Source organism: Pleurodeles waltl, chromosome 4_2, assembly GCF_031143425.1.
Source record: "Pleurodeles waltl isolate 20211129_DDA chromosome 4_2, aPleWal1.hap1.20221129, whole genome shotgun sequence".
In the NCBI taxonomy this organism is placed as follows: Eukaryota; Metazoa; Chordata; class Amphibia; order Caudata; family Salamandridae; genus Pleurodeles; species Pleurodeles waltl.
Genome location: NC_090443.1, coordinates 310,597,445 through 310,621,364, shown reverse-complemented (window position 1 = coordinate 310,621,364; position 23,920 = coordinate 310,597,445).

Genomic DNA, 23,920 nt, shown 5'->3' with positions numbered 1-23,920 from the left:
CCTGCAGTGCCCATGCCACTGGCATGGGCACTGCAGGGGCCCCCGTAAGAGGGCCCCTACGAGTATTTCACTGTCTGCTTGGCAGACAGTGAAATACGCGACGGGTGCAACAGCACCCGTCGCACCTTCCCACTCCGCCGGCTCGATTACGAGCCGGCATCCTCGTGGGAAGGGAGTTTTTCCCTGGGCTGGCGGGCGGTCTTTTGGCGACCGCCCGCCAGCCCAGGGAAAAACTTAGAATACCCTCCGCGGTCTTTGCCACCGCGGAGCGGTATTTCGGAGGGGGGAACTCTGGCGGGCGGCCTCCGCCGCCCGTCAGGGTCAGAATGACCCCCATAGTATCTTCCACATTATGGTGACTACAACCATGTGAACTTGCTCATAACATTCTCCACAACATAAGAGAGACCTTGGAAGATATTTTCAAAACTACTGCAGGAACACAAAGTACATGATGGGATGTTTTAAAGGTGACTATATGTGGCAGCGATATGACTACATCATAAGGAACACAAGTCTTTACGCCATAGATAAATTAGAAACAAAAGTGACAGATTTAAAGAAGAAAGCAGTGACTGGCGACTATCAAAATAACACCTTGAACCAGCATCAGTTCCCCCGCTATGGCAGGGGAGCGTCAACCCCCCCCAAACCCCTCCTCCCACCAGAAGCAGCAGCAGCTGAAAACCTTTTACAAAAAAAATAATAAACTATGTTTATTATCATTTTATTGTAAAAGGGGCAGGGCCAAGGGGAGTGACAGGGACGGAGGGGGAGTCTTGGGCCGGCCCAACACACAAGCACACTGGGCTCTCTCCAATCTGGAGACAGCAGACAGAGGCTCTCACTCTGCCTCGGAGCATCAAGCCAGGGCGCTCCGGCCAATCCTATCGATGCTTTCATGGTGCTAGCAGCATGAAAGCAAGATTAGGATTGGCCACAGGGCAGGCTGGGAGCCTGTGTCTGCTGTAAGGACGAAGGAGCGGCACAACGGAGGCAGCAAGGAAAGTGATTTATTTTTATTATTATTATTATTATTTTTGTTTGTCCTTCCCCCCTCCCTGCCATGCGCCTCCAGGACCCTTTTCCGCCCTGCGAACTGCGACTGCCTTAAACATAAAAAATTAAGCATTACTAAAGGCAATTCAAAGACTGAAGAAACTTGAATACAAACAACATGCAGTATGATAGCACAATGAGAGTTAGAAATCTGGCCGATTACTGTCATGGTTGGTTAAAAGAGAACAGTAGGGTCATATAGACAATAAAAACAGAAATGATTGGATAGAAGATTCACAGGTGAGCATCAACCAGAGGGTCTGACAATATTACACAGGCTTATGCACGCAACCACTAAGACGAGACTTACTGAATCAGGTTTACCTAGATTGGCGACAGACGCGGGGAAGGCACTAGTAGAGCCACAAACAATACAAGAGATCATATGGGCAATAAATATGTAAATTTGGGTAAAACACCAGGAGGGGAAATGGTCTACTAACTGTATTTTACAAAGTTTATTATTAAATACTAACACAGCAAGCTAGTCGAAGTCTATAAAACAGCTTTGACCTATGGGTATACCCACATCTATGAGTGAGGCAAACCTTTCGCCTCTCTGAGCTTTTCTCTGATACTGGAGCCGTGGGCGATGTCTAGAGCATAGTGTGACTTTAGGGAGCACGATTCAGAGTGTCTGTTTTTGCAAATGATATATTACTTTACATCAGGGACCACAGGTTATGTTCCATCATACATTAGATACTATAGAGGAATTTGATCTGCGTCTTGATTTGGATTAAATCAGGGCTTTACCCTATTCCAGATACCACTGTGGGTGAACTAGGAAGACTGCAGCTTTCAGTCAAGATGGAACCTTTTAAATAAGAGGGCTTATAAATATGCCATGATTTAAACAAAGGGTATGACCCTAGCAGGTAGAGACTAGACGCGTCTACACAGAACTGCATTGTGCAAAATGATTAAAGTATCCAGATTCCTATGCGTTTGCAAAACATGCCGATTGCAATACGAGATACAAGTCTAAATAAAAAGATTTACTGACATTACTGGTACTGTGAGGAAGTAAAGCAGCATAGATAGACATGGACACATTTTTAACTTATCTGGAACGAGTCGGAACGACCTTTGCGGATTTTGAACATTAATACATGGCAAACCAAGTTCAGTACGAGGAGCCAAGGCTTTCTAGATCCATACATTTGGTCACCAAACTGATGATGGATTTAATCGCACCAAAGGTCCCGTTATTGTTCAATACTGCACATAGCAGAGATACCGGTATATGTGAACACCGTGGTCGATATTGCTGATGTAACGAAATTTGAGCCCCCAAAAAGTGAAGGTTGGACATATAGGTGACTTATAAGTTACTTAGGTGCAGTGGAAATGGCTGTGAAATAGTGTGTGTACTATTTCACACAGGCTGCAGTGGCAGTCTTGTGTAAGGGTTTGTCTGAGCTCCCTATGGGTGGCCAACAAAATGCTGCAGCCCATATGGATCTCCTGGAACCCCAATGCTCTGGGTACCTAGGTACCAAATACCAGGGACTTATAAGGGGGGTCCAGTATGCCAATTGAAATTGGTAAATGAAGTCATTGGCCTACAGTGACAAATTTAAAAGCAGAGAGAGCATAAGCACTGAGGTTCTGGTTAGCAGATCCTCAGTAACACTGTTAGGCACTATACAGGCATACACATTAGGCCACAGACTATGAGCACTGGGGTCCTGACCAGCAGGATCCCAGTGAGACAGGCAAAACATACTGACATACATGTGAAAAATGGGGGTAACATGCCAAGGAAGATGGTACTTTCCTACACAAATAAATTACAAATATGTACAAAGAGTATATTCCACCTGAACTACTAATTCCACCTGAACTACTAAACAGAAAGAATCCACAAAAAGATGGGCTAAACCCTAATTATTGCAGTGGAACGTGATAATTTCACCCTATATAGTGGTCTTGAAGTCAGGTGTCAAAGTTTTAGACAGAGACTGTACATATAGGGGGTCATTCTAAGTTTGGCGGGCGGCAGTCGCCGCCCGCCAAACTTACACCGCCACTTGGCCGCTCCGCGGTCAAAAGACCGCGGGGGCCATTCAGACTTTCCCGCTGGGCCGGCGGGCGCCCGCCAAGGGAGCGTCCGCCGGCCCAGCGGGAAAGGCCCTGCAACACAGAAGCCGGCTCCGAATGGAGCCGGCAGTGTTGCAGGGGTGCGACGGGTGCAGTTGCACCCATCGCGATTTTCACTGTCTGCTATGCAGACAGTGAAAATCATGCTGGGGCCCTGTTAGGGGGCCCCTGCACTGCCCATGCCAGTGGCATGGGCAGTGCAGGGGCCCCCAGGGGCCCCACGACACCCGTTCCCGCCATCCTGTTTCTGGCGGTGAAAACCGCCAGAAACAGGCTGGCGGGAAGGGGGTCGGAATCCCCATGGCGACGCTGCTTGCAGCGCCACCATGGAGGATTCTCCCAGCCGGGGCTAATCCGGCGGGAAACCGCCGGACCCGGCTGGGCGACTGCGGCTTTACAGGCGCGGTCGGAATACCACATGAAGCACCGCCAGCCTGTTGGCGGTGCTTCCGTGGACAGCTACCCTGGCGGTCTATGACCGCCAGGGTTGGAATGAGGGCCATACTGTCTGAAATATTGGTGTGGATATCAGAAGCATTCCCCTAAACTATGTTGTTTTGGGATTTGCAACAAAAAAAACAGTAAACTGACAACAATTGGGGCTATTTACAAGCTGCATTTTGTAGTACTACAATAGTTGAACAAATGTACTAAAAATGCTATTTACAAATGTGGCGGAGTTAAAGACTTAAGATCTGGGGAACCAGGTCCCAGTCTCAGCATCAGCTCAACGTCCTATGTTTTTGGGAAAATCACTTAGGACCTAATTTAGAGTTTGGCGGACTGGTTGCTCCGTCACACACGTGATGGATCTCCCATTTGCCGTATTAGGATTTTCATAGAATGTAATGGAATCATAATACGGGGATGGGATATCTGTTATGTATGTGATGGTGTAACCCCATCCGCCAAACTCTAAATCAGGTCCTCAATTTCCTCATGCCTAAAAAGAAAGATGTGACCTTTCAATAATGTAACTGGTGCTCATGTAAAGCGCTCCTATACTTTTGTATCAGGTTAACACTATCTAAAACTGCAAAAATAAATAAAAAACATGCAGAGTTTTTACCTCCATTTCTATCTTTTTCTGTGTGGAGCTCTCTGCGACGACAGCAGAGTCTCCGTAAACGTGGTATTCATTTTATTGGTGCATTTGGGAGGGACAGAGGAGAGTGGCTGGAAAGAAAATTGGTTACTTACCTGTAACTATTGTTCTCCAGTATTGGAATCTTTCATAGATTCACATGCTTGAATCATCCCCATCGTCGAGGTGGGAGTCTCAGGGTAACCTTAAATATACATAGCAGTAAGTGTATTACACTAGGCCTCACTGGCCTATACAGGCACTGTTCTAGCTTATCCATGTTCTTTTATAAAAAAGAATCAAATCTGAACTACAACCAATCAGGCAACAGCACCCTCTAGAACACTCCCAACTGAGGTTGTTTCCCTCAGATTTTCTAATATGAGTGTGAAGTACATAGTCTTAGAATTAAGGGGAGCTTCTGAGGGGAGGAGGGTGGGTCACATGTGAATCTATGAAATATACCAATACTGGAGAACTATAGTTACAGGTAAGTAACCAATTTTCTTCTCCAGTATTGGATCTTTCATAGATTCACACGCTTGAATCAGAGTAGTGAGCAGTAATATTGTTTATTCTAGCCAGCCATAATAATAGGAATGATGCTGCATTCAGCTAATATTAGAAAGTGATATATATATATATATATATATATATATATATATATACATATATATACACAGAAATATTGAGAATGATAATCATAATAATAATAATAACAAGAATAATAATAATCAACAAGAATAATAGCAATAATAACAATAATAATATGAAGGAAGTATTGATCACATACCTATTAAGTGGCAGGTGGGATAACCAGATAGGCTCACCTTAATGGAATAGATGTCTTAGCACTGCTTGCCTAACGGCTGTATCAGTTTTGTTTGTCTCATCCAAGCAGTAGTGCTTTCTAAATGTATATTGGCTGGACCATGTTTCTGTCCTGCAAATATGTTGCAGGGGTACTCCCGCAAAGAGAACTGCTGACGTGGCTACCCCCTGGTAGAGTGGACTTTAACCTTAATGAGCAGCAGCTTCCCTGCCTGGGCATGACAAAATTGTATAGCGAATCCAATCCACCTGGCAATGGTCTGCCTAGATATCACAGATCCTTTTCTTGTATCTCCATATGCTACGAATAGCTGATCCGATTTTCGAATTCCATGTGTTTTTTTCAAGATAAAACTTTAAACATCTCCTTACATCTAGTGAACGCAGCGCTTTCTCTGCAGCCATTTATGGGTTAGGAAAAAATGTTCTTAAAACCACTGACTCAGTTAGATTGAAGTTTGATGGTACTTTTGGTATATGCTTAGGGTTTGTTCGAAGTATAACACCATTTGGGGTGAACTGAAGAAAAAGTCCCCTGACGGTCAAGGCTTGTATGTCACTCCCTCTTTTAGCTGATGTGAGAGCTAGTAAAATCGATGTCTTCCAAGAGATTAATTTTAAATTTGATCTGTGGATTGGCTCAAAAGGAGGCTTCATGAGTTGTTCTAACACTATGTTTAATAACTATAACGGTGGAGGTTTACGCACCGGTGGAAATACTCTAAAAAGACCCTTGAAGACTTGTTTGATAATCCTGGCAGAATATAGCGAGGAGGTCTGCTGAGAGCGCCAGAATCTTGAAATTGTCACCACATGTACCCTTATTGAGGAATATGAAAGCCTAGATTTTGCTAAATGTAATAAGGAAGTATTTGTTCCGAAGGGGACGTCATAGGATGGAGTCCTTCCATAACACACCACAAGCAGAAACGCTTCCATTTAAGTTAATAGGTCTTATTGATGGTGATCGCTCTGGCTGTGGCTAATATTTCTCTACATTACGATGAAATGCTCAATGTGAAGTACTCATTGAATTCAGAAGCCAGGCCGATAAGTGTAGAGAGGAAGGATTCGGATGCCTGACCTGGCCCTGGTGCATGGTCTGTAGGGCTGATGTCTGTCCTGAGTTGAACATGTGGTTGTTCCGAATACAGAAGGACTTCTGTGAACCAGATCTGTCTGGACCACTTGGGTGCCACTAGGAGGAGATGGCATCCCTCTGCTTTCATTTTGCTGATCACTCTGGGGATGAGCTGAATCTGGGGAAAAGCGTATGCATATAATCCTGACCATCTCATCAAAAAAGAATTTCCCCACAAACCTTTTGGGGATGTCAGCTTACGTAATATGGGCATTTCTTGTTTTCGTAGGTGGCAAAAAGGTCCAGATTCGGCTTGCCCCACTTCTGGAAAAGCTGGTTGAGAACCTGTTGGTCAAGTTCCCACTCGTGGTACAGGATGATTGTCCTGCTCAAAGAGTCCGCCAGGAGGTTTGCTTGTCTTGGCATGTGTTCTGCTTTCAGAGAAATTTGATTCTCTATGGCTCATTTCTATATGCTCTGAGCTTGACGTGAAAGCTCCAGGAACTTTGCGCCACCCTGTTTGTTCAGGTAGAACATGCTTGTGGTATTGTCCGTTTTGCTGAGAATTTTTGAGTTTTGTATTTTTGGTAAGAAAGCCTTCTGTGCCAGATCTATTGCGTTCAGCTCCAGTTCATTTATGTGAAGCTGTTTGTCCTTTTGTGACAAGTTGCCACTTATCTGTAGATCCTGAAGGTGGGCAACTCAACCTTCGAACGGCGCATCTGTCATTATTATATAGTTCGGCACCTGTTGTAGAAATTAAAGGCCCTTGGATAAGTTTGACTGCTTTTTGCACCAGATGTAATTTCCGATGTGATCTGAATTTGATCGTCAAAGGAGCCATTCACTTGGAGCCACTGAGGCCCATATTGATACTTTTTTAGCGTCGCATTTGCGCCAGTTTTTGATCCAAAAACGGTGCAAACTTACAAAATAGAATTGTATTCTGCAAGTTTGCACCGCTTTTGCATCAAAAAATGATGCAAATGCAGAGCTAAAAAGTATAAATATGAGCTTGAGTGTCTAGTTGCTCCTGTAGAGGATGCATATGCTGTCGGTATAGGAAGGTGGCTTTCTTCTAGCATGGTTACCCCCATTTTTGGCCTGTTTGTCAGTGTGTTTTTACTGTCTCAATGGGATCCTGCTAGTCAGGATCCCAGTGCTCATAGTTTGTGGCCTTTATGTCAGTATGTTTTACTGTTTTGTCAGTATGCTTGACTGTGTCACTGGAGTCCTGCTAACCAGAACTCCAGTGCTTATGCTCTCTCTGATTTCAAATTTGTACTTACATACTGGTAACCCAGTATTCCACTCCAAATTGGCATACTGGACCCCCATTATAAGTCCCTAGTATATGGTACTAGGTACCCAGGGCATTGGGATTCCAGGAGATCCTTATGGACTGCAGCATTTCTTTTGCCACCAATAAGGAGCTCATACAACACTTCTTCAGGACTGCCATTGCAGTCTGAGTGAAATAGTCTAAGCACTATTTCACAGCCGTTTTCACTGCATCAGGTCACTTATAATTCACCTATACATCTAACTTTCAGACCCTGAAAGCTAGGTGCATAGTACCTGTGTTTGAGGGCACCCCTGCACTAGCAGAGGTGCCCCCACGTCATCCAGGCCCATTTCCTGGACTTTGTGAGTGTGGGGCGCCATTATAGGTGTGCACTACATACAGGTCAATACATATATGTAGCTTCACAGTGTTAACTTCGAATATGGCTATGTGAGGTGTCTAGGAACCAGAAATAGTACCCCCAATCTGATTCTGGTATGGGGGGTAATTCCATGCACCCTGGGGTCTCCACCATGGACCCCCAGTACGGCAATACCAGTCTTCTGAGGTTTTCACTGCAGCCACAGCTGCTGCCACCTCACAGACAGGCTTCTGCCCTCCTTGGGCTTGAGCAGCTCAATCTCAGAAAGGCAGAACAAAGCATTTCCTTTAGAGAGGGTTGTTACACCCTCTCCCATTAGAAATAGGTGTTACAGGCATGGGAAGGGTTTCCTCCCAGAGCCTCTGGAAGTGCTTTGAAGGGCACAGATGGTGCCCTCCTTGCATAATCCAGTCTACACCAGTTCAGGGACCACCCCAGTCTCTTCTCAAGCACGAAACTGGAGAAAGGAAAGGGGAGTGGCCACTCTTCTATCCATCAACACCCCACGGGTGGTGCTCAGAGCTCCTCCAGAGTGTCCCTGGGTTCTGCCATCTTGTTTTCAGGATGTTCAGGGAACTCTGGGAGCATCTGAGTGGTACTGCCAGCAGGTGATGTCAGAGACCCCCCCTGATAGGTCCATACCTGGTTAGGTGACCAATCCCCCTCTGAGGGCTATTTAGGGTGTCTCCTGTGGGTGTTTCCTAATATTTGGATTGCAAGACTACAGCAGGACTCCTCTGCATCCTTTGCTTCACCTTCAACCATTGGATCAACCGCAGAACTTCTCCAGGAACTCTACAACTGCAACAAAGTATCTAAGAAGGCTACTACAACTCTGTAACTGCAGCTCCTGCCAGCAACAGCAACAGATTCCAGGTTGTGAATGCTCTGGGGACTGCCTGTCTTCAGCCTGCATCAGAAGAACTGAAGGAATCTCCCATGGAGTGACGGAGTAACTTCCCTGCTTCAGAAGGCACCTCTCTGCAGTGATGACTGGTACTCCGGGTCCTCTCTCCCAGTGACGAGCGTAGATCCTGGAACACAGGTGGTGGACTAAAGTGACCCTGACTGTCCAAAGGTCAAGCTTTCCAAATTTGGTGGAGGTAAGAGCTTGCCTTCCCGTGCCAGACAGTATCCCTGTGTGCACGTCTTTTGCAGCTCCTAGGCCTTCTGTGCACCTGTCCAAGAAATCCTTCATGCAAAGCGTAGCCCAGGTCCCCAGTACTCTATCCTGCAATGCTCAGGTCCGTGAATTGTTCCCCGGCGGCGTAGGATCCCTCTGTGTAGTGCTGCAATGACTGCCATTTGCATCTCCTTTGTCCCCATGCTGTGGGACTCCTATGCACGCTTCCTGGTCTTCTGAGGGCTCTCTGTGTTGCTGAGAGCCACCTCTGTCTCCCCCTTTTGGGTAGAGTCGACCTGGTCCTTCCTGGGCCTGGGCAGTGCCATTTTTTGCTAAATGCATGTTTTGCATTTACCAAGGCTTGTTTGTGGAATCCCGTGACGCAAACCAGACTGCATTCATCCATCCAGCATGGGGCATATTCTGCACCATCCAGGAATCTGCATCTATTTTCTTTCGTGCAATACTGACTGTCTTCTCGCTGGTGGTTCTCTTTTTTTTTTGCACCTTCATCTGGGTTAACAGGGGCTCCTGTTCTCCCTGGACTCTTCAGTGCTTTTTCGAGTTGGTCCTGTTCTTCCACAGGTCTAGGTATCCATCACTGGTGTCTTGCAGTCTCTTCTGGTTCTTGCACTGTCTTCTACCACGACTTCTAGTGTGTTTTAGGAAACTTACTGTACTTTGCTCCTGCTTTCCTGGGCTCTGGGGTGGGGTATTTTACTTACCTTTGGTGTTGTCTTACACTCCCAGTGCCCCTCTACACACTACACTTGCCTAGGTGGGAAACCGAAATTCACATTCCACTATTTTAGTATGTGGTCTGTGATGCCCTTAGGCCCATTGCAACATATTGTGATTTTCACTGTTTGCACTATTTTATGACTGTTTACTTACCTGATTTTGGTTACCAGTGTATATTTTGTGCATAATACTTGCCTCTGAAGGGAGTATAGCCTCTAACATATTTTTGGCCTTGGGTCACTAAAATAAAGTATCTTCATTTTTGGTAACACTGAGTATTGTCTTTCTTGTGTGTAAATACTATGTGACTACAGTGGTATTGCAAGAGCTTTACATGTCTCCTAGTTCAGCCTTGGCTGCTCTGCCTACAGCTACCTCTAGACAGCCTGGCTTCTATACACTGCCTACATTTCACTGATAAGGGATAACTGGACCTGGTATAAGGTGTAAGTACCATAGGTATCCACTACAAACCAGGCCAGCCTCCTACATTGGTGGTGCAGCAGTGGGATAAGTACTTGCAATTGCCTAATCACTCTGTCACTGGTGCTTTCCATAAGAAAGTTTACTCTAATACTTAGAGCTATACACAAGTGTACCTAGCAGTCTCCTTACATTCTAAAACTTCTCAAACTTTTAAAAAGTTAGATAAAGTAGTTATTTTTCTTCTCTGAACTTTACTCTAACATTTTCTAACACTATGGAGGTCATTCTGACCTCGGCGGTAAAAGGCGCTTATTGCCGGTCAGAAGACCGCCATAACACCGCCGCGGTCGCGGTAAACCGCCACGGTCATTCTGACCCGCTACTTGAAAACCTCCAAAAACCCGACATCCACAATAGTCCGCCACACCAAAGGTCAGCGAAAAAATGGCGGTGACCAAACCTCCACCGTCACGCCAACACAAATACGCCCATGCCATTCCGACCCACGAATCCACGTGGCGGTCTTTCAACCGCGGTAGTCTATTGGCGGTACACACCGCCGTGGTCACAATACACACACCCTTACAAAACCCAACCACATTGGACAATTTGAAATACACACACCTGATAATCATACACACACCACTCCCACACACCCAATACAATATAAAACACACACCAACATCACCCACAAACCCCTACGACCACAATTGCGAATTAAGGACAGAGAGAGACAGCACTGTTAGAGTAGACCATCACACAGAGGCAAATCACAACATCACTTACACAATTACCACGCATAAAACACCATACACCACCACAACACATACAACATCCCTCACCTCATCCACACCACCTCATGGCACCCCAAAGACACCCCAGGTTCTCTGACGCACAACTCAGGGTCATGGTGGAGGAAATAGTTTGTGTAGAGCCCCAGCTCTTCGGGGCACAGGTGCAGCACACCACAATTGCTAGGAAGATGGAGCTATGGCAAAGGATAGTGGACAGGGTCAACGCGGTGGGACAGCATCCACGCAATCGGGATGACATCAGGAAGCGCTGGAACGACCTCCGGGGGAAGGTGCGTTCCATGGTATCAAGGCACAACATTGCGGTGCAGAAGACTGGCGGCGGACCCCCACCTACTCCCCCAGAATTTACAGCATGGGAGGAGGAAGTCTTGCACATCCTGCACCCTGAGGGCCTCGCAGGAGTAGGCGGAGGAATGGACTCTGGTAAGTCAATTCTTAACTATGACATCCCCCACCCAACCTGCATGCCAGCACATACCCCCACCCCCACCACAACAAATCCTTGCAAATGGCTCACCATCACAACCCACCCATACCAACACCAAGCCCTGCATGCGACCACAAACCATGGACACCCATCACCAAAGCATGCCCACTGCACACACACATCACCCCCACAAGCCACCCTCACAAGAGCCCCCACAAGGGAATGCCTGCACTTGGGTACACGGCCACCCACCCATCACACGAAATGCCACACACAGAAGCAATAACCATACCCTTATACCCCTGCAGGACCCGAACGCCACCACACCGCCACGGAGGGTACAGAGATGTCCATCCCACCCCCAGAAGAGGCCCCCAGCGATGACAGCAGCTCTGTCTCCCTGGACCCAGATGACCAGCCCGGCCCATCGGGGACCTCTGGACAGTCGGTTCCCCACAGACAGCCACAGGCTACTCCAGACCTAACCCCCTCTGGGAACACCAGCACAGCTCCCACCCAGCGGGCCCATGCCTCTGTCTCCAGGACACGTCAATCAGCGGTGTGTCCGCCACTACAGGGCACCCAGGTTGACCCACCACCCCAACAACCACAGGGACCTGGGGGCAGTGGTAGTGGGCACCCCGTCCAGGGGACAGAGGCCCAGGGAAACAGGGGAACTGGGAGGGCTGCTGTGCGACAGGGGGGGGACAGGCCCAGGGAACCCACTCTCCAAGAGGCCCTCTCCTCCATCATGGGAGCATACCACCACTCCCAGGAGACGATGGCTACGGTACTGGCCAGGTTCCAGGAGATCCAGGCACAGCAGGAGGAACAGTACATGGGGTTCAGAGAGGAACTGAGGAACATTGGTTCCGCAATGGGGACCATCGTCGTGGCCCTTAACCAGATAGTCACCACATTGCAGGACCATGTGGCACCCCAAAGGGCCCCTGTCACTAACCCAGACCAGGAACAGCCTACCACCTCCGCCGGCGCTAGTGGACAGGAGGCCCCCACACAACAACAGGCCACCAGAACCCCACCTCCTACTGAAGAAGAACCACCCCGCAAGCGGAACCTGAGATCTCACAAGAAGACAGAGTAGGATGCCAAGACCCCCGCCAGCATAAGATACCCCCTGATGTCATCCCACTGTCCCACATTGTCACCCTGTCCAACCTTTAACTGCCCCTGCTCCATCCTTCCACAGGCATATGGACAATGCACCTGTGAGACTGAGAACTGGACTCTGCCATGGACATTACTCCACCCCCACCCATCACCGTTTTACAATCATGTACCAATATCTAGCACTTGAAATAAATCACTTATTGCACTTAAAATAACAGGAGTGTGCTTGTATTCTTAACAAATGTCTTACACATAACGGTGCAATATTTTTCAGTTACATTGTGATGACAACATACCAATGTCAATAAGCTTTAGTCCATGGGCAAACAAAGCAGAAGTCCCGCAGTGGGTCATACAGCTCTGAAATGGGAAGGGAAAGTCACAAATCACTTAACAGGAACTGGGGGGAAACACAGACAGTAGAGAGGTAGGAGCTTTAAGTAAATGTAAAATGGCGTGGGTGATTCTTACCTGTGTGCTACTGAAAATACTGTTGTATCACTGTATCCCTGTTGTCTGTGTCGTCCCCGTCGTCTTCCTCCTCTTCACTCTCCACAGGCTCCACAGCTGCTACAACACCACCATCTGGACCATCCTCCTGCAGGAAAGGCACCTGGCGTCGCAAAGCAAGATTGTGAAGCATACAGCAGGCCACGATGATATGGCACACCTTCTTTGGTGAGTACATTAGGGATCCACCTGTCATATGCAGGCACCTAAACCTGGCCTTCAGGAGCCCGAAGGTCCTTTCTATTATCCTCCTAGTTCGCCCATGGGCCTCATTGTACCGTTCCTCTGCCCTGGTCCGGGGATTCCTCACTGGGGTCAGTAGCCACGACAGGTTGGGGTAACCAGAGTCACCTAATAGCTACACACAGTGTCTCTGTAGCTGTTCCATCACATAAGGGATGCTGCTATTTCGCATGACATACACGTCATGCACTGACACAGGGAACTTAGCATTTACATGAGAGATGTACTGGTCAGCCAAACAGACCACCTGGACATTCATCGAATGATAACTTTTTCTGTTCCTGTACACCTGCTCACTTTCTTTGGGGGGGACCAAAGCCACATGGGTCCCATCAATGGCACCAATGATGTTGGGGATATGTCCAAGGGCATAGAAATCACCCTTCACTGTAGGCAAATCTCCCACCTCAGGGAAAACAATGTAGCTCCGCATGTATTTCATCAGGGCAGACAACACTCTGGACAAAACCTTAGAAAACATAGGCTGAGACATCCCTGATGACATGGCCACTGTTGTCTGAAAAGACCCACTTGCCAAAAAATGGAGTACTGACAGAACCTGCACCAGAGGGGGAATCCCTGTGGGTTGGCGGATGGGGGACATCAGGTCTGGCTCAAGCTGGGCACACAGTTCATGTATAGTGGCTCTGTCAAGCCTGTATCTAAGTATGATATGTCGTTCTTCCATTGTCGACAGGTCCACCAGCGGTCGGTACACGGGAGGATTCGTCCTTCTCCTCGCAAGTCCCAGCGGACGGTGCCTAGGAAGGACAACATGGAGCACAGAGTCAAGCAACCCACAGGTTCGTTCACACAGCTTGCACAGTAAACGAATCGCTATGCATTGAAAGGCTAGTATGAGTGGCAAAGCAAGGCCTAGGCCTGTGTGACGCAGTATAAATTATGCCATGTGGGCCCTCGAAATGGCGGGTGCCTGACCTGTGAAGTGTGACAGTGGGATGTGAGGTCAATGCGCTGGCGTGGCACACCGTGGCGGTAGGCGGTCGAAGACCGCGGTGCTAAGCTGCATTGGTTAACATTGAACCCTATGGGTTTCAGTAGCCAATGACGATGTGCGCCGGCGGTCGCGGTACGCACCGCGGCGGTACGCACCGCCGCGGGCGTGACCGCCATTTTCTATCTGATTAATCACTCGAGACCTGATCATCCACAGGAGAGGACCTATACTGCAAGTGCTGCTGTGACCTCGGTCTGGGAGATACAATGGCTGCTGCGACTGGGGAAAGGGCCCCTGCCTTCACTTCAGAAGAATTGGAGAAACTTGTTGATGGGGTCCTCCCCCTGTATGCGCTACTCTACGGTCCTCCAGACCAACAGGTTAGTACACAGGGTGCACGTTGAATGGGCTATGCCTGTGTTGAGTGGGGTGGATGTAAGATGGTGGGGAGGTGAGCGAATGAGGAGTGCAACGCACGACAGATGAGAGCATGTGCCACATGCCAAGGTTGGGGAGGGGGGGCCACTCACATTGACCAGGCAGAAAAGTGATGATATTTCCTTTCCCACCCTGTACATGTCACATAGGTCAGCGCCCATCAGAAGATCGATATTTGGCGTGCCATCGCCAAGGACGTCCGGGCCCTGGGGGTCCACAACAGACGGGGCACCCACTGCCGCAAGAGGTGGGATGACATCCGCCGCGGGACCAGAAAGACCGCCGAGTCTCTGCTGGGGATGGCCTCCCAACGTAGGAGGGGTGCCAGCCGCCAATTGACCCCCCTGATGTCCCGGATCCTGGCGGTGGCCTACCCCGATATGGATGGGCGCGTGAGGACATCACAGCAGACACAAGGGGGTGAGTAGCAGCACATTCAGCTATATTTGCGTGCAGTGGAGGTGTCTGGGTGGGGGAGGAGGGCTGTGGGTATCCCTAGGCCAGGGCGCATTCTGTAGGCTAGGCCCCTCCGTTAGGCATGGCCCTGTGCCCCCGCCCCCACCTCTGTAGGGTGCCAAGTACAGCTATCCATGGTCCGGCCTCACCCATGTGTGCATTTGTCGTCCATAGACCTGTAGGCCTAGTCACAATAACTGAGTAGTGTACCCCGATTGCGCGGCCTAGTGCTGAGGGCTTCTGTCTCTGTCCTCTCCGCCAATGGTGTTGCCAGTGCATGCACTCAACCTGTCTTCATTTCTCCCCCCCCCCATTTTCTTTGTCTTCCTGTTCATGTGTGCATTAGCATCATCAGGCGGAGGAGAAGTGGCATCGGCGCACGAGGGAGCTGCATCTCACATGGCCCCGGAGGGGCATGCAACAGACTCCGAGTACACCAGTGAGATGGAGGGCGAGGGGAGCTCCACAACGGGGACCCGTGGAGACGTCAGCGACACCGACACGTCCTCGGAAGGGAGCTCCAGCGCATCAGCCCCGCCCTCCCAGCAGCCCCTCAGCCTTCGTTCCGTGCCCGCTTGGCCAGGAAGCCGGCCATCTCCTTCGCCCCAGGCACCTCAGGCCCTGCCCCTGTTACCCCTGCTGCCCTCAGTGAGGAGGTCATTGACCTCCTGAGGACCATCATTGTTGGGCAGTCTACCCTTTTGAATGCCATCCAGGGTGTAGAAAGGGAGGTGCATCGGAGCAATGCATACCTGGAGGGCATTCATTCGGGTCAGGCTGCCCATCAGCGATCGTTCAACGCTCTGGCCTCAGCACTGACGGCAGCCATTGTCCCTGTCTCCAGCCTCCCTCTTCTAACTCCCTCCACCCAGTCCCAGTCTCCTGTTCCTCTGCCTATCCCATCCACACCATCAGACCAGCCTGCACACACCTCAACACCCAAGGGCAGCTCATCCAGACATAAGCACCACAGATCACACAAGCATTCACCCAAGCAACATCCAGATGCAGACATGCCAACAGTCACCACCACCTCTGTGTCCCCCACCTCCTCGTCTCCCTCCTCCCTCCCTGTGACGTCTCCACTCACACCTGCATGCACACCACCATCAGCCAGTACTTCCATCACCAGCACACCCTCCAGTACAGTCCGCACACGTGCAGTCACCACCCCCACTGCCATTTACACGTCCCCTGTGTCCTCTCCCAGTGTGTCTGTCACCCCCTCTTCCAAACCACACAAACGCAGGCAGCCACCCACCCAACAGCCATCCACCTCACGACAGCCTCCAGCACAAGCACCTGCACCCAAAGACAGCACACTTGACTCTCCTACAACCACATCCTCTTCCTCCACTCCCATAACCACTACACCTACCCGTCCCTGTCTTTCAAAATTGCTTTTCCTTTCCAACCTTGACCTCTTTCCAACCACTGACCCACCCCCTCAATCTGGTAAGAGTCCAAAGAGCACCTCAGCCACCACCAGCCCTGCATCTACTATGACCATAGTGCAGGGCTATTGGAGTCCCCCAGCTCCTAGGGCAGGAACATCGGCCAGCAGCAAGGGGCCAGCCAGCCCACCCCCTGGGAAGAGGACCAAAAAAACGAAGGGCCGGCGCGACAAGCCTGAGACGGCTGCCACCAAGGACAGTAGCCTTGTCCCGTCACCTGCCACATCATCAAAGGGAGGCAAGGGCCACAGAGCTTCAGCGAAGGAGGGCAAGGGCAGCAGGGCGGAGAAGTCAGGCAGCAGGCGAGCTGCCCAGGAGGGCCCCACCAGCCCCATTCCGGGTGTAACGGACAACACCCACGGGCCCAGGACTCCATCACAGGAGGGACCCGCAACCGCAAGGTCGGATGGCGACTGAGCGGGAGGTATTGGCCAGGTCTGGCTCCCTAGAAACACAGGACAGGTACCGCTGAACAGGGCCCCGCTGTGACAAGAACCGCTGAACAGGGCCCCGCCGTGACAAGAACCGCTGAACAGGGGCCGCCGTGACAAGAACCGCTGAACAGGGCCCCGCCGTGACAAGAACCACTGAACAGGGCCCCGCCGTGAGAAGCACCGCTGAACAGGGGCCGCCGTGACAAGAACCGCTGAACAGGGCCCCGCCGTGAGAAGAACCGCTGAACAGGGCCCCGCCGTGAGAAGCACCGCTGAACAGGGGCCACCGTGACAAGAACCGCTGAACAGGGCCTGCCGTGAGAAGAACCGCTGAACAGGGCCCCACCGTGAGAAGCACCGCTGAACAGGGGCCGCCGTGAGAAGCACTGCTGAACAGGGGCCGCCGTGACAAGAACCACTGAATAGGGCCCGCCGTCTCAAGCACTGCTCCGCTGGGCCCTTCATCTCAAGCACCGCTCCGCTGGGCCCGCCGTCTCAAGCACCGCTCCGCTGGGCCCTCCTGTCAAGCACCGCTCCGCTGGGCCCTCCTGTCAAGCACCGCTCCACTGGGCCCTTCATCTCAAGCACCGCTCCTCTGGGCCCTTCATCTCAAGCACCGCTCCGCTGGGCCCTTCTGTCAAGCACCGCTCCGCTGGGCCCCGCCATCTCAAGCACCGCTCCGCTGGGCCCTCCTGTCAAGCACCGCTCCGCTGGGCCCTCCTGTCAAGCACCGCTCCGCTGGGCCCTTCATCTCAAGCACCGCTCCGCTGGGCCCTTCATCTCAAGCACCGCTCCGCTGGGCCCTCCTGTCAAGCACCGCTCCGCTGGGCCCTCCTGTCAAGCATCGCTCCGCTGGGCCCTCCTGTCAAACACCGCTCCGCTGGGCCCTTCATCTCAAGCACCGCTCCGCTGGGCCCTTCATCTCAAGCACCGCTCCACTGGGCCCTCCTGTCAAGCACCGCTCCGCTGGGCCCTTCATCTCAAGCACCGCTCCGCTGGGCCCCGCCGTCTCAAGCACCGCTCCGCTGGGCCCTCCTGTCAAGCACCGCTCCGCTGGGCCCTTCATCTCAAGCACCACTCCGCTGGGCCCTTCATCTCAAGCACCGCTCCGCTGGGCCCTTCATCTCAAGCACCGCTCCGCTGGGCCCCGCCGTCTCAAGCACCGCTCCGCTGGGCCCTCCTGTCAAGCACCGCTCCGCTGGGCCCTCCTGTCAAGCATCGCTCCGCTGGGCCCTCCTGTCAAGCACCGCTCCGCTGGGCCCTTCATCTCAAGCACCGCTCCGCTGGGCCCTTCATCTCAAGCACCGCTCCGCTGGGCCCTGCCGTCTCAAGCACCGCTCTGCTGGGCCCTCCTGTCAAGCACCGCTCCGCTGGGCCCTCCTGTCAAGCACCGCTCCGCTGGGCCCTTCATCTCAAGCACCGCTCCGCTGGGCCCTTCAACTCAAGCACCGCTCCGCTGGGCCCCGCCGTCTCAAGCACCGCTCCGCTGGGCCCTCCTGTCAAGCACCGCTCTGCTGGGCCCTTCATCTCAAGCACCGCTCTGCTGGGCCCCGCCGTCACAAGCACCGCTCCGCTGGGCCCTCCTGTCAAGCACTGCTCCGCTGGGCCCTCCTGTCAAGCACCGCTCCGCTGGGCCCTCCTGTCAAGCACCACTCCGCTGGGCCCTTCATCTCAAGCACCGCTCTGCTGGGCCCTTCATCTCAAGCACCGCTCCGCTGGGCCCTTCATCTCAAGCACTGCTCCGCTGGGCCCCGCCGTCTCAAGCACCGCTCCGCTGGGCCCTCCTGTCAGGCACCGCTCCGCTGGGCCCTTCATCTCAAGCACCACTCCGGTGGGCCCCGCCGTCTCAAGCACCGCTCCGCTGGGCCCTCCTGTCAAGCACCGCTCCGCTGGGCCCTCCTGTCAAGCACCGCTACGCTGGGCCCTTCATCTCAAGCACCGCTACGCTGGGCCCTTCATCTCAAGCACCGCTCCGCTGGGCCCTTCATCTCAAGCACCGCTCCGCTGGGCCCCGCCGTCTCAAGCACCGCTCCGCTGGGCCCCGCCGTCTCAAGCACCGCTCCGCTGGGCCCTCCAGTCAAGCACCGCTCCGCTGGGCCCTCCTGTCAAGCACCGCTCCGCTGGACCCTTCATCTCAAGCACCGCTCCTCTGGGCCCTTCATCTCAAGCACCGCTCCGCTGGGCCCTTCTGTCAAGCACCGCTCCGCTGGGCACCGCCATCTCAAGCACCGCTCCGCTGGGCCCTCCTGTCAAGCACCGCTCCGCTGGGCCCTTCATCTCAAGCACCGCTCCGCTGGGCCCTTCATCTCAAGCACCGCTCCGATGGGCCCCGCCGTCTCAAGCACCGCTCCGCTGGGCACTCCTGTCAAGCACCGCTCCGCTGGGCCCTTCATCTCAAGCACCGCTCCGCTGGGCCCTCCTGTCAAGCACCGCTCCGCTGGGCCCTCCTGTCAAGCACCGCTCCGCTGGGCCCTTCATCTCAAGCACCGCTCCGCTGGGCCCTTCATCTCAAGCACCGCTCCGCTGGGCCCTTCATCTCAAGCACCGCTCCGCTGGGCCCGCCGTCTCAAGCACCGCTCCGCTGGGCCCTCCTGTCAAGCACCGCTCCGCTGGGCCCTTCATTTCAAGCACCGCTCTGCTGGGCCCTTCATCTCAAGCACCGCTCCGCTGGGCCCTTCATCTCAAGCACCGCTCCGCTGGGCCCTTCATCTCAAGCACCGCTCTGCTGGGCCCTGCCGTCTCAAGCACCGCTCCGCTGGGCCCTCCTGTCATGCACCGCCCCGCTGGGCCCTCCTGTCAAGCACCGCTCCGCTGGGCCCTCCTGTCAAGCACCGCTCCGCTGGGCCCTTCATCTCAAGCACCGCTCCGCTGGGCCCTTCATCTCAAGCACCGCTCCGCTGGGCCCCGCCGTCTCAAGCACCGCTCCGCTGGGCCCTCCTGTCAAGCACCGCTCCGCTGGGCCCTCCTGTCAAGCATCGCTCCGCTGGGCCCTTCATCTCAAGCACCGCTCCGCTGGGCCCTTCAACTCAAGCACCGCTCCGCTGGGCCCCGCCGTCTTAAGCACCGCTCCGGTGGGCCCTCCTGTCAAGCACCGCTCCGCTGGGCCCTTCATCTCAAGCACCGCTCCGCTGGGCCCTGCCGTCTCAAGCACCGCTCTGCTGGGCCCTCCTGTCAAGCACCGCTCCGCTGGGCCCTCCTGTCAAGCACCGCTCCGCTGGGCCCTTCATCTCAAGCACCGCTCCGCTGGGCCCTTCAACTCAAGCACCGCTCCGCTGGGCCCCGCCGTCTCAAGCACCGCTCCGCTGGGCCCTCCTGTCAAGCACCGCTCTGCTGGGCCCTTCATCTCAAGCACCGCTCCGCTGGGCCCCGCCGTCACAAGCACCGCTCCGCTGGGCCCTCCTGTCAAGCACTGCTCCGCTGGGCCCTCCTGTCAAGCACCGCTCCGCTGGGCCCTCCTGTCAAGCACCACTCCGCTGGGCCCTTCATCTCAAGCACCGCTCTGCTGGGCCCTTCATCTCAAGCACCGCTCCGCTGGGCCCTTCATCTCAAGCACTGCTCCGCTGGGCCCCGCCGTCTCAAGCACCGCTCCGCTGGGCCCTCCTGTCAGGCACCGCTCCGCTGGGCCCTTCATCTCAAGCACCACTCCGGTGGGCCCCGCCGTCTCAAGCACCGCTCCGCTGGGCCCTCCTGTCAAGCACCGCTCCGCTGGGCCCTCCTGTCAAGCACCGCTACGCTGGGCCCTTCATCTCAAGCACCGCTACGCTGGGCCCTTCATCTCAAGCACCGCTCCGCTGGGCCCTTCATCTCAAGCACCGCTCCGCTGGGCCCCGCCGTCTCAAGCACCGCTCCGCTGGGCCCCGCCGTCTCAAGCACCGCTCCGCTGGGCCCTCCAGTCAAGCACCGCTCCGCTGGGCCCTCCTGTCAAGCACCGCTCCGCTGGACCCTTCATCTCAAGCACCGCTCCTCTGGGCCCTTCATCTCAAGCACCGCTCCGCTGGGCCCTTCTGTCAAGCACCGCTCCGCTGGGCACCGCCATCTCAAGCACCGCTCCGCTGGGCCCTCCTGTCAAGCACCGCTCCGCTGGGCCCTTCATCTCAAGCACCGCTCCGCTGGGCCCTTCATCTCAAGCACCGCTCCGATGGGCCCCGCCGTCTCAAGCACCGCTCCGCTGGGCACTCCTGTCAAGCACCGCTCCGCTGGGCCCTTCATCTCAAGCACCGCTCCGCTGGGCCCTCCTGTCAAGCACCGCTCCGCTGGGCCCTCCTGTCAAGCACCGCTCCGCTGGGCCCTTCATCTCAAGCACCGCTCCGCTGGGCCCTTCATCTCAAGCACCGCTCCGCTGGGCCCCGCCGTCTCAAGCACCGCTCCGCTGGGCCCTCCTGTCAAGCACCGCTCCGCTGGGCCCTTCATTTCAAGCACCGCTCTGCTGGGCCCTTCATCTCAAGCACCGCTCCGCTGGGCCCTTCATCTCAAGCACCGCTCCGCTGGGCCCTTCATCTCAAGCACCGCTCTGCTGGGCCCCGCCGTCTCAAGCACCGCTCCGCTGGGCCCTCCTGTCATGCACCGCCCCGCTGGGCCCTCCTGTCAAGCACCGCTCCGCTGGGCCCTCCTGTCAAGCACCGCTCCGCTGGGCCCTTCATCTCAAGCACCGCTCCGCTGGGCCCTTCATCTCAAGCACCGCTCCGCTGGGCCCCGCCGTCTCAAGCACCGCTCCGCTGGGCCCTCCTGTCAAGCACCGCTCCGCTGGGCCCTCCTGTCAAGCATCGCTCCGCTGGGCCCTTCATCTCAAGCACCGCTCCGCTGGGCCCTTCAACTCAAGCACCGCTCCGCTGGGCCCCGCCGTCTTAAGCACCGCTCCGGTGGGCCCTCCTGTCAAGCACCGCTCCGCTGGGCCCTTCATCTCAAGCACCGCTCCGCTGGGCCCTCCTGTCAAGCACTGCTCCGCTGGGCCCTCCTGTCAAGCACCGCTCCGCTGGGCCCTCCTGTCAAGCACCACTCCGCTGGGCCCTTCATCTCAAGCACCGCTCCGCTGGGCCCTTCATCTCAAGCACCGCTCCGCTGGGCCCCGCCGTCTCAAGCACCGCTCCGCTGGGCCCTCCTGTCAAGCACCGCTCCGCTGGGCCCTTCATCTCAAGCACCGCTCCGCTGGGCCCTTCATCTCAAGCACCGCTCCGCTGGGCCCTTCATCTCAAGCACCGCTCTGCTGGGCCCCGCCGTCTCAAGCACTGCTCCGCTGGGCCCTCCTGTCAAGCACCACTCCGCTGGGCCCTCCTGTCAAGCACCGCTCCGCTGGGCCCTCCTGTCAAGCACCGCTCCGCTGGGCCCTTCATCTCAAGCACCGCTCCGATGGGCCCCGCCGTCTCAAGCACCGCTCCGCTGGGCCCTCCTGTCAAGCACCGCTCCGCTGGGCCCTTCATCTCAAGCACCACTCCGGTGGGCCCCGCCGTCTCAAGCACCGCTCCGCTGGGCCCTCCTGTCAAGCACCGCTCCGCTGGGCCCTCATGTCAAGCACCGCTCCGCTGGGCCCTTCATCTCAAGCACCGCTTAGCTGGGCCCTTCATCTCAAGCACCGCTCCGCTGGGCCCTTCATCTCAAGCACCGCTCCGCTGGGCCCCGCCGTCTCAAGCACCGCTCCGCTGGGCCCTCCTGTCAAGCACCGCTCCGCTGGGCCCTTCATCTCAAACACCGCTCCGCTGGGCCCCGCCGTCTCAAGCACCGCTCCGCTGGGCCCCGCCATCTCAAGCACCGCTGGCCCATTGACAGTGCCGGTTCTGTGTCGAGCAGGGCTTCATGAAGCACTCTGGGCACCATGCCTCCTCCATTACCAGTGGAGTCGGTAATCCATCTGATGGACTGTGGCTTTGCACTCCTCAGGATGGTACAGTGGGCAACCCTCCCACTGTAGAGACTTGTGAGACTGTGGCTTTGCACTCCCCAGGATTGAACAGTGGGCAATCCACCCACTGTAGAGACTTGAGAGACTGTGGCTTTGCACTCCCCAGGATGGTACAGTGGGCATGGAGGCCCCTCGTGGATCTGGCGTCGTGGACTCATGTGGCTGAGGTGCCCCCCTTCCCTTCCCCCTGAGGTGCCTGTAGTTTTATCATCTGATGCCCCAGCAGTGTTCTCTCCAATGGTATCTGGTCTCCTGTGTGGGCTTTGCCCATGTGTTTGTGCACATTGGCCCACGGACTATGGAACTTTGACAAAATGTGCAGGACTTATTGCCTATGTATATATTTTTCACTATGTTCATTCTTTATTTTGTATCTTTCATATTGTATATTTCTAATAACTTCAATTGATCTATTATGTACATACATTTTATACTTCATTTTAATTATGTCTTTGCATTATTCCGGGAGGTTTGGGGGGTGTCACTCTGACTTGTTACCCTGCATTGGGGTGTGGGTATTTGGGGTGGGGGGGTGGGTGTGTCACGTATGTGTGTGCCCGTAACCTTTTCTCCTCCCCCCTCCCCTGTGTCGTAGGTGCAGTACCCACCGCTGTCATCTGCGCCGGCGTTCGTACTCGTGGTAGATGAGCAGGTAGACAATAGCTGGTAGGATGTTTAATTCGGGTTCCATGCTGTCCTCCTTCCTCGTGGAGTGTGTATAGGTGAGCGTTTTCCCGTTCGTAGTCTGTTTCCGCCGAGTTTTTATCGGCGGGGCTCCCGCCCCGGAAAAGGTGGCGGATTGGTGAGTTGTGATGGGGTGGGCGGTACATTGTCTGCCGCCTGCCTGTTGGCGGTGACCGCCGCGCTGTTTGTCTGTCCCGCCGTGGCGGTCGGAGTGTTAAAGTGGCGGGCTGTGCTGGCAGTTCCCGCCAGGGTCAAAATTCAATTTTTTGGACCGCCTGCCTGTTGGCGGGTTGGCCGCCGCTTTATCACCGACCGCCAGGGTTGGAATCACCCCCTATGTCTTCTATTGCGGGCCACCC